General features: G+C 37.0%; 1 long non-coding RNA gene across 1 annotated transcript; it reads left to right on the forward strand.

Annotated features, from left to right (window-relative positions):
• The first annotated feature begins 1,398 nt into the window (after window positions 1-1,398).
• LOC123988708 lies at window positions 1,399-1,834 on the forward strand. Its single transcript, XR_006830278.1, has 3 exons — window positions 1,399-1,415; window positions 1,488-1,569; window positions 1,762-1,834. It is a non-coding gene; the product is annotated as an uncharacterized LOC123988708 (long non-coding RNA).
• Window positions 1,835-12,325: the final 10,491 nt, after the last annotated feature.

Genomic DNA, 12,325 nt, shown 5'->3' on the forward strand with positions numbered 1-12,325 from the left:
CTACTTATGACTGCAATACGTTGTGTCAAAAGTTGTTCTATACAAGCAAGTTCGTTTAGTAATATTGCCTTTTGACCACTAGGATGATCATTGTCACGATACAATATCCTACGCAAGGCGTCGATTCTTTCTTTGTATGCTTCTATATCTCGCCATCCTTCGACTGATAAATCGTCTCCCATTTGTAATCGTTCGTCTATCAATTCGATGCACTGGTCACATTGCCTCAAGCAATCACAACGCTCATCTTCAGTATTGATGTTTATCGCCCGCTGCGCCAATAATTCGGTGATGCGTTCGAGTTCTTGCAGTAACATGGCCTCCATTTCTCTTTTCCACAAACACGTTAAGTAGCCATGCACTTCTAATTGTCAAACTACATATGACACACATTGCAAAATTTTCTCCCATTTTATTAAAGTGGGGCTGTCATTGACGAAAGTGTTTAATTGCTGTTCACTCTGCAGCGTCAACAAAAAACCGCATTTCCAAGACGTAGAAAAATTCGTTCAAGGTCATGAGCAAAACCTCTACCTTCTATAGTCGCGAATTGCAGCGTCAGATTTGCTGCGCCAACAAAAAATCCCATTTTCAAGACGTAGAAAAGTGGCTGGGGCCTTGTGTCGTCTTCCGATAAGACAAAAATAGTTCAAGGTCATGGGGGGGTATCATATTTTTGCTGATGGTGTCAACCTTCAGTTCAAGGTCGGGGGGGGGGGATATTTCTCCTGTGGGGATAGCTATGGGGTGGGGGTTGTCATAGGGTGGGTATTTCAACTGAGGGGGTGGTTAAAGGGCGGAGGTTGTCATAGGGTGGGTATTTCTGCTGAGGGGGTGGTTATGGGGTGGGTATTTCTGCTGAGGGGGTGGTTATAGGGCGGGGGTTGTCATAGGGTGGGTATTTCTGCTGAGGGGGGTGGTTATAGGGCGGGGGGTTGTCACAGGGTGGTTATTTCTGCTGAGGGCGGTGGTTATGGGGCGGGGGAGGGAGAGGGGGGGGGGTATCATATTTCTGCTGACGGTGGTGTCAAATTTCAGTTCAAGGTCATAGGGTGGGGAGAGGGGTGGATGTTGTCGGGGTGGGGGGTATCATATTTCTGCTGACGGTGTGGTGTCAAATTACAAAAAATGCTGACGCCAGTGATTTAGAATCCGCATAGAACAACTACTGAAGTGCTCAAACCAGCGAAGCTGAGAATCCCTCCTGCGAGGCCCACATAGCCAAGATAACCAGGATAATGTAAATGAAAAGAGCAACATAAAACATAAAATTGAGCAGGTCAATCAATGGCGTTAACGTCAAACATTGTATACAATACATAATATATTCCCATCACATCAATTAATGGGAAAAGTACTAAATCTTCAAAGAAGGGAAGATCAGCTGGGAATAAACGCAAAAGAAGAAATAGATGGTGAGCATAATGTAACACTGATAATTGGAATTATTGTTTGAATTTATTGAAACTGCTTAAACTTGCTTGCAGGAACATTTCACGCAACCACGACCTCAAATTCGTTTAATAAGCAAAGATGGTGGAGAAACAATCAAATCATCAAATGAAGGCAGTGAACAATAAATAAATAAATTATTAATTATTGTTAGCAAATCATCAATAAAGATAAGTAGCAATATATATCCCATAACATGAATGATGATGAATATAATGAACATAGTAGGAAGAGATAGAACTATTAACATCATAAGATACCATGATATTAAATATTAAACCGTAAATCATAATATTAATCCATTTGCAGAAAACCCTACGCCAGCCAACAGAAGTGGAGGCAAAACGTAACGATTAATAGGAGAGGAAAATACCCACCTGACACAATATGAGGAGCAACATGAAACGTAAATCAGCATAAAACCTGAAGCAAGTCAAATCAATTCAAATAGTTATAAATTGCGTAGATTGTTACTGAATTATCATACCGCTCCGATAAGTCTGATATTAACGTTAATACTAATGCAGATGCAAGTAAGTCAATGTAGTACAACGTGTGATGAACAAAGCTAATCAAATAATAAACACCACATACTACCGTATAATTACTGAACCACAATATAGAAATAAAAGAAAACTAGTCCTTATAATGAAGAAAATAGATAAAATTATTATGATCATATGTATATATATATAATATGTAACAAAAACACGCTAAGTGCAATCAATTTAATTTAATAAAGTATACTAATATAGATAGTTAATTAAACTCCTTATATTATAGTCAATTTAAATGATACAATTCCATTCAACCCCTTTTAATCCTGATTAATAAAGAAGACATATGAATACTAGAACCAACCAGACATTATTATAAGAAAGTCAAATGAGATCCACGGTCCAGGAGATCAGAATTTCAAAGAATTTAAGGAATCATGACGCACATATGTATGTATAGAAAACAATAAAGACATTGTACCATGCCAGAAAGATTACTGCAGCGTATGCTTCCCTGAGCATCCACCATATTAACCAAAACTGAATTAACATTTCCCAAATCAAAACCAGAATCGAATTGCAGTTAAGATAGGATAAATCAATGTACAAAAGATTGCATAAAGTACCGTAAATATCCAAAATTCACAGATCCACCAACCGTCACAGCTGCACTAGAATTGCGTTAACCACAATATGCAAAACATTATCCTGAAGGGGTACGAAGAGCTGTAGCTCATTTTGTAAAATGAGTAGCGAACGATATTATAGAAACGTGAAACGTAAAACATAAATACACAATTGGAGAAAGAAGTCCCTGAAACATGTCAGATGAGAATAAGAATAAGAATAGTGAGCCGCTAACAATAAACCAATAAACCAAAGTTAATGCCGTTCATATCTAGGAGTGCTAAAGATGTATAATATATCATATAGTCTACAATTAATTAACAATGCCTAGGAACCCAAACAACCTCTGAAAGCTTAGAAACAATGTGTGATACTACAAGAGAAACTAAGAAACTAAGAACTAAGAAATCAAGAAATCAAGAAATCAAGAAATCAAAATCAAACCCATCCTTAAAATATACAGAAGGATTATAAAAGCAATAAGTGCACAAAATAAACTCATTAAACCATCCAATCCAGACAACTCTACTAAATTTCATAAATATAAGACCCAAAGTAAGACAGATAGATATAATCACAGCAGGTACTTTGAAATAAAACACAAATTAATAATCAGATATCAAGTCATTTAATTTAATTTAATATGTCATATGCCGCCACCAGCTACCCTGTTCATTTATTCACTCAATTATAATAAAATAAAGGTAAGAAGTTATATAAACAATGCCATACAATTTACAATTAATTCAGCACAGAATACTGACTAGGTATAACCTAATATAACTAAAATAACTGAGTTATCTGAATTGACTGAATAGCTGAATACAATCCAAAATCTAAAATACTCTAAAATAATATAATATATAATATCATATAATATAATATAATATAATAATATAATAATATAATATAATAGCATAATTAAATAGCATATTCAATATATTCAATACATAAACATAAACGTAAATGGAAACATAAATTGAACGTAATATAATATAATAAAATAAAATAATATAATATAATGTAATATAATGTAATATAATATAATATAAACAAAACAGAGCAAATAGCACCACTTGAAACACATACACTGCAATGAAACACAATGCATCACCGTAGAGCGCGCACTTTCACCACAATCACCTCCGTATGAATAAATACAAAATTAGAATTAAAATTAAATTAAATAGAAAATTCAATTGAATTAATTTAGTTCAATTGACACTTATCACTTAACACTTCGTATCACATCACATCATAGATCACCGATTACCATGTCAACGTCAACTAAGATAGGAAAGGAAAGGAAACCGGGCGAAGTAAAATAAAGAGCGCGACCATGAACCATAAAGAATAGAATATAGATACCTAGCGTTCATGAAAATTCCCTAGTCTATACCATAATGATTATCGACCATCAAATTAACCACCAAACCATCAAATTAATCAATTATACAGAATATATAAACGTTCGAAAGCGAAAAGCGAAAATACTTCAACAACTTTCAATAAATCACCGTGATGAAAACAAGAAGTAAGGTACCTATGAAAGATAACGATGGCAAAACGCATCGCAATAAGTAAAGCACGCAATACTGCCCGAAGATAAGTCGTAAAATTTATCCCTAGTCGGTAACCGACAGCAGCACCAGAGATATTACCAACCGCAATTATTCCATTTACCATATAATACTCGGCCGTTCGCTCCGTGACGGTTATCCACAGACCAATTATCTGCCGCGCAGCAGTTACCTACCGCGCGCCAGTTATCCGTTACAACACAGTTACCGTCCGCAGAACCATCCATCGTACAGCCGCGCAATCCTAGGAATCGATACTTACCATCAAACCTATCATCAAAGATAAGTCTGATATACAACACTATTCGCGAAGGTAAAGGTAATTATACTGAAAGTAAGAGGTAACAAATAAAACTTCGAGACGGGGCAAAGTCAAGAATAAATTTATTAATAAGTAAGTCAAAGCTACGATTATCATTTATTACATAAATCATTTATGTTTGTGAATAAACTGAAATAAAATATATAAATATATATATGAATATGCATATGAATATAAATATAAACATAAATATGAATACGAACTATAAAAGAAAGTGAACCAACCATAAAGCTAGATTAATAACAATTATGAAATAAATCAACCCGTATAAAACCCGCAGACTGCGCGGAGTGCAGGACACACTGCGCTATCACATTATCGCGGTGCAGAAAACAAATTGTGCAAAAGTACCGAAAATAAAGGAAAACAACCGCCAAGGAAAGAGAGGCCGAATAAATAAATAAGCTAAATAAAACAAATAACATAAGACACTTAACCAAATAAATCAAAATGAAAATGAAAATGAAAATCAAAAATCAAGATCAGAATAAAAATAAAAATCAAACAGCGCATGTAACGACGCATGTAATCAAGCAAATCTCATACAACCAATCAAGCACACAATTAAATAGTATTAACTAATACTAATTTACGGGATAAAATAAAAAATAAAATAAAACAAATCAAATCAAAATAAGATTAGATCAATTAACAGGGAAGGAATAGGATGTGAGCCCAGCATAATGCATGACATAATGAATAAATAAATAAATAATATAACAACGCGATCAAGAAAGTCGCAAAATTTAAACATTATACTGCCGTACCGTTTAGAAAGAATTGAATTCGCCTCAAACTCTTCCCTGCACATCCCTGCATGAGAAATCCTCGGAACCTCGAAAGGCTTGACAAGGATGTACAAGGTCGAGGAGGAATGAAAATTAACAAATAAATGTGTAAGATAAATGAAATATATAAGACAATACTTATAATCGATCAAACCATAATTATAAGTACATGAATTATGCAGGCCCACCAAGAAGGTTGAATCATCCAAATAACTAAATTTAAAATAAAATACAGATAAAATACAAATACAAAGCAATAAGAAAAATAATGAAATAAAATAAACGTAAAGTAGAATAGGCCATAGAAAAGTCACATTCAGAGATGAGATGACGGATGACAAATTATTTACAGAAACATAACCCTAAAGTGTCAGAGCCACCAAGTGTCAAACCAGTATGCAAGGACTTGTTAAAAGAAGCAAATTAGCAGTTAAGAGAGCTGAATTGCAACTGAAAATGAAAAAGGGAGGAAAAGAAGGGAAACAGGGTAAGATAATAACATACTATAAAATAGCAGGAATAGCCCATCCTGATGACATGGATATTAATTTTACAGGAACAGCACACCGTCACATCATCAGAAAGAACCATACAATTACCAGAGAGAGACGTCGTGCATGAGTTGAATTAAAGAATATTAGAGAAGAATGAGAATAATATGAAAATGTCCAACGAATATCAAGGACGTACAGGCAACAAATCAAGAATCAAGAAATCAAGAAGGCGATAATGAAATAAAATAAAATAGCGATAAACAGTGATGGCGTGGCACAGATAAAGTATAAAAATATAAACCGAATGGAGGAAACCATAAATAAGTACATTAAACATATTACTACCATCCACGACACTCCGTACCATCATGAAGATCAAAATAAGCTACATCATATCAATTACTTTAATTCAATTCAATTCAGAGTGAAGAACAAATGAGAGAATGAAAGAATGAGCGACAGAACAGTAAAGTAGTTAATTAAAGATATTAGAGAAGAATGAGGTAAATAATAAGACATAAATTATAAATTGAAGGCCGTAACCAGCAACATAATGTAAAATAATGTAATGTAACGTAAAACAGTGTAATGCAATGTAATGTAATGTAAAGCAGTGCAATGCAATGTAATGTAATGTAGAGTAATGTAATGTGAAGAAAATGAATGTAATGTAAAGAAAGAAATGTAATGTAAAGAATATGAAATGTAATGTAATAAAATAGAATACAAAATACAGAAATTGAACTGAACGTATACCATAACCGTAAAGATTATCGTCCCAATTACCCTATTTCTTAATCAAAGTAGATTATAAGTCAGATTATAAATGATAAATAATAAATGATCATGTCACTGCAAATGCAAGAAGAACCGATTATTGGATGACATATCAAGATAATAATTAAAGCGACAAAACAAATCATCATTAGCTGCGTAGTTCAAATAGAAACTAGAAAGTAGAAAGTAGAAACTGATCACCATATGAGGTATCAAGATAGAATAAATAAACAACAAAATCATATCAAATATAAAGAGCGTAGCTAAATTAAACACCACATCATTGTACAATCGAACAAGTAAGTCTGATATTAAACATTCAAACCACTATCAATCAATTGTGAATAAATTATGAATAGACATTTGCACAGACAAAACCATTCATTATCACAGAAAGAACAATAAATCAAAACCACTGGCCTTGATCAATCAAAATAAAAATAAATAAATAAACAATAAATAATGAATGAATATTGAAGGGAGCCAACAGTTGAAAAGATTGTGAAATTATAAATTATAAATTAAGAAATCAAGAAAATAAAGAAAGTGTAAAGTGTAAACTGTAAAGTGTAATGTGTAAGCAAAATAACCAGCACAATATACTGTGATATAAATCAAATAAAAGAATAAGAATAAGATACAGTGAAGATACAGTAAGATACAGTGACGTGAATTTCAAAATAATATAAACATAGATAATATAAACCATAGAATAGACACCTTCAAAGATGTCGGGTCGAGGTCCGTGGAACCTAACCTAACCTAACCTAACCTAGCCTAACCTTTTTTTTATATATTTTGACAGCAAGAAAATACATTTACGTAAGCGAAGAACCCGTCGGGTTAGGAGGGGTCTCGGGCAGTGTGGGACTCAAAGGTACATACCAAAACAAGTTTCCCTGAGTTGGATCGTTACAGTACCCCAATACCCACTAAAAACTTGCTCCGTGTCGGCCACAGATACCTCCGGCAACACCAGAGGGCTTTAATGGAGAGCATTCTGTGTAGCCACGATGTTGCTTACACATCGACCGACTCGGACGACCTAAAGGCGTTCAGTCGTCCAAGAACGTCGCGGGTAAGCCGCAGCGCACCTCCGCTTATAACGCAGGCTATTTTGACCGACGGTGATTTCATTTAGCCACAGAAGGTATAGAGTGCGTTGGTGGACACTCTACCGCCGCTGTGCGTACACACCGCCGGAACTGTGCATTATCCATGCAGAATCATTTCTCCCTACCCGGATGTTTCAGCAGGAGATGTGTAGGATTGAGCTGAGCCGCTTGGTCACCAGAGGCCGCAACACACATTTGGGCGAGCTAAGCCTCTCGATGGGCGGATCTCAGCCTGGGATAGGTCGCGAAAACGAAGGAGTGCTCGCATGAATGCGAGAGAGAGGAGAGCTCGAGCCGCCTGGACACCAGCGACCGCTTCACACATTTGGGTGAGCTAAGCCTCTCGATAGGCGGATTTCGGGCCTGGAATTGGTTACGCGCACTGAGGAATGCACGCATGATAGCGAGCGAAAGGAAGTCTTGGGTTGCCTGGATACCATCGACCGCAATACACATTTGGGTGAGCTAAATCTCTCGATGGGCGAATTCCGGCCGTGGGAGAGGACGCGAAAAATTTTTCGAACGAAGGAATGCTCATGCGAGAGCACGCGGTAACGCTCGGAACGCTCGTGTCGTTTGTCACATGCATTCATCCATCCATTCAGTTCATTCAATTCTATACTACATGTGTGTAAGGGCACCGTAAGCGGAACGCTACGTATAGTGCGGATGCAATCAGAGAACCTAAGGGGAAGAGTAAGAAGGGTCGCGGTTCGCCGAGAGTCGGCTAGCGAGAGGAAGGTTCCGGCCGGCCGGTCTCGATCCACTGCCCGGCAGGTATAGTGAGAGGGAAAGATCGAGCTCGGGATGCTGTGAAGAACGAGCGCGGGAGAGGGGATCAAAGAAGAAGCCGCGGGTCGGAATCCGGGAGAGAGCCGAGACGCGAGCGTAATGCGTCCGAGATTAGAGGTCACTGATTGGGGATCGCGCGTCATGTTAATGCGATTTTAATTGAATTTAATTAAATTGATGAAATGTAAAGAAATTAAAATGTAATAAAATTCAAAATTTATCAAAATCTAAAATTTACAGAAAACTAGAATTGATGTTTCGTGTTTGAAGAACCACATTAATATTATAATTAAGAATTCATACGAACCAAAACTTTGAATTTTAAATTTGCCATGAAAATTTATTTTAAAGGTAATTAAATACAATTTTCGCGAAAGAAAGTGGGTGCAGATTGCTTTCATGATTAATTGTCGGCGAGAGAGGTAGATGTTCGGGAAATGTAGCATGTATTAAAATTGGATTTTCGAAATTTGAATTTTAGATTAGGCACGAAAGCTAGCAGTTTTAAGCGCCTCGTTGGGCGGGTGGGAGGCGCGTACTAACGGGTGATGAACGGATTACGTCACCCGCTCGGAGGTAGCGGCCGAAACTGGGTCAATGGGTCAGCCGTCGGTCGGCGTCTAAAGGGGGTGCGAGCGAACCGTGTTCGTGTACGAAGGGTCCGATACTGCCGATCTGACGGGGCTTCGCGCGCGATTCCTTTTTAGTCGCCTTTTACGACAAGCCAAGGAGGCTGGAGGCGTATTCTGTAACCCCCCGCCTCCAGGGGAGGATGGGATGTAGTCTTCCACAGTAAATGTGTTAGAGCTAGAAGTTTCCAGGATTTAAGATTAGTGACAAATTAAGCTTTATGATTTGGGGTTGTGAAATTGTGTTGATGTTAGACTTGAGACCCGGGAGGAGTTCTGGATTTGGATTTTAAATTGAATTTAAATTGAGGGTAGAGTTGATTGCGGGAATCGTAGTCTAAAAGTAATTAAATATAATTTGTGCGGATGCGATGTAGATGAATAAATGCTCGTTATCTTAGAATTAAAGTTATGGGGAGGCTAAAATGGGTGATCAAGGAGAAGAATTGTACTTGAAATTAAGGGGGTTCTGAGAATCTTGAATTAAGATAACATAACACATAGAAACTGAAAGTTTAAAAGTAAAAGCAGATGTGTACAGTAAGAATGGGTGTGGATCCTGAGCAGAATGTAAAAGGTGAAAATAGTGGAGAAATAAAAACATAAATAAAGAAATAAATGGAGGAATAGGGAAAAAGGACGGTAGAGCACAACGAAAAACAGCCAGAAACAGCTGTAAGCGGAAAGTTTGTAAAGCGGCATACGGTACATTTGGAGTTAAGCTGTACCATGTGTCGGGTAGGGTAGGCGATAAAGTAAGTGATGGGTAATAAACGGGCAATGAGGAGCAAGGCGCTAAAGGAGGCGACGTTGGGTAAAAGCGGTGCGAGTTCGCAACGAATAATAGAGTAATAGGGTGAAAGTACAGCGAAGCAGTAAAGCAGAGTAAGGCAGTAGCATAAACTAGGAGGCCTGCTCGAGCGACCAGAAGGAGACAAAGGAGAATGGAAACAATAAGGAAAATAAAGAAGTCGGAGTTTGATTGTTCACGTGAAGCGTAGCTGACAATAAAATAATTTCTATTTCATTTATACCAATATTCCATAGCTATTAATAATATCTACTTAATCGTTAAATAGGATACCAATTACATTTCAAAGTTTTCGGAGGCGGCGCAAAATTAAAAACTTTTCCTCTACTAGGAATATCCTAACTCCGGCGTCGGCAACCTATGATAAATCACCTATTTGATAGTTTCAAGTAAACAATATTCAACGGGAATCAACAAACCCATTGCGAATTAACTATACTGCAGTTCACGAGTGACCGCACATAACTCGCGTAGCTAGTGGCCTACTGAAGTCTAGGGAGATTTTTAATAGTGCGTGTGATTCCCCTTTACAGCGTGCTTCTTGCTATGCGTTCACATCATTTTTTTTTGCGACAAATAATAGAAGTTTCATTGTATCGTGATACTTTACAATATCATCACCGGTTATCAGTTATCGTACGTCATATATTTCTGCCCACCATTTATATGTTCGCAAAGTATAATAAGAAGCAAGCTGTAGAGGGGAATAACATACGTTATTAAAAATCTCTCAAGACCTAGTGAGCGGCGCGAGTTAAGTATGATCTCTTGTGAACTGCAGTATAGTGCATGTACATTAAGACTGCTGCCAATTTCTCATATAATCGTTACAATTACAAATGTTTTCAGCCGGACCTATAATTTTTCTCTTACGACTTATTAATTACCAAGTTTGCCATACCGCAATCAAATAGTTATTGGCAGCATCGTTTGTTCGGGTATTTTTAATTTTGCGCCGCCTCCGAAAACTTTGAAATGTAATTGGTATCCTATTTAACGATTAAGTAGATATTATTAATAGCTATGGAATATTGGTATAAATGAAATAGAAATTATTTTATACTTTTTAGTGCATTTCGAAGTCGGATGTTTTTTTTGTTAAAAATTATTTTATTTCACACTTTTTAGTGGAACCAGTAGTATTTGTAGGATAGTCTAACGTGATTTTAGATTTCTGTTGCTTAGCTAATAACCATAAACCGAAAAAAATTGACCGAATTTAAGTTGTTAATAAACAACAAATTTCATGAATTTTTGCAAGTAAGATCATCGCGGATAAACCTCCTACTAAATGTGAAAGGTTCCATCGCTATCGTTACATTCCCTGCAGCATAAACGCCGGGAGATATAAATGAAGTATTACGTATCTTGCGATAAAAGTCGTTAGGAATGAAAAAATACAACAATTTTTTTGCAGGACCAATTAGAATATATACTCTACAAGATGCAAAATTTTCGATCCGACTGGTCCATCCATCTCGCGGTAATCGGTGAAAAATGTAAATCAAGCATTACGTTCTTGCAAAAAATCGTTAGCAATGAAAAAATGCAAAATGCCTTTCTGACGGGACCAAGTGCGAGATATACTTTACAAGATGCAAGGAGTTTCGTTCCGATTGGTCTATCCGTCTCGGAGTAATCGGCGAACGTACGGCGCACATACATGAAATAGTACGTTTTTCTGCAATAAAAAGCGGTCGGAATGAAAAAATATAAAATGTATTTTTAACGGAACCAATCTGCACACATACTTTAGAAGATCCAAAAGGTTTCGTTCCGATTAGTTCATCCGTTTCGGAATAACCGGCGAACATACATTTAGAAAATAATGTCGTTAGGAATGAAAAAATGCAAAATATTTTTTTACGGGACCAATCGGGAGACTTACTCTACCAGACGCAAAAGGTTTCGTTCCGATTGGTCCATCCGTCTCGGAGTAATCGGCGAACATACATTTAGAAGAAAAAATCATTAGGAATGAAAAAACGCAAAATATTTTTTTTACAGGACCAATGGGGAGTTATACTCTATAAGAGGCAAAAAGTTTCGTTCCGATTGGTCTATCCGTCTCGCAGTAATCGGCGACCGTACGCCGCGCGTACATGAAATAGTACGTTTTTTTGCAATAAAAAGCGTTCGGAGTGAAAAAATGTAAAATGTTTTTATAACGGGACCAATCGGGAGACATACTCTACCAGATGCAAGAGGTTTCGTTCCGATTGGTCCATCCGTCTCGGCGTAATCGGTGAACATACATAAAAAAAAAATAAAAAAAAATATATGCACATCGAATTAAGTATCGATGCATGCCTCCTCCTTTTCGAAGTCGGATAAAAAATAAATATGCAGGGGCACGCTGACGGGCGTGGGAGTCATGTCGGAAAAGTACCCGTGCCTGACTATCAAGGTGTAGTGGGTGTGTAGGAGATGCCGCATGGAGG

The sequence above is a fragment of the Osmia bicornis genome, unplaced genomic scaffold (assembly GCF_907164935.1).
Source record: "Osmia bicornis bicornis unplaced genomic scaffold, iOsmBic2.1, whole genome shotgun sequence".
Taxonomy (NCBI): Eukaryota; Metazoa; Arthropoda; class Insecta; order Hymenoptera; family Megachilidae; genus Osmia; species Osmia bicornis.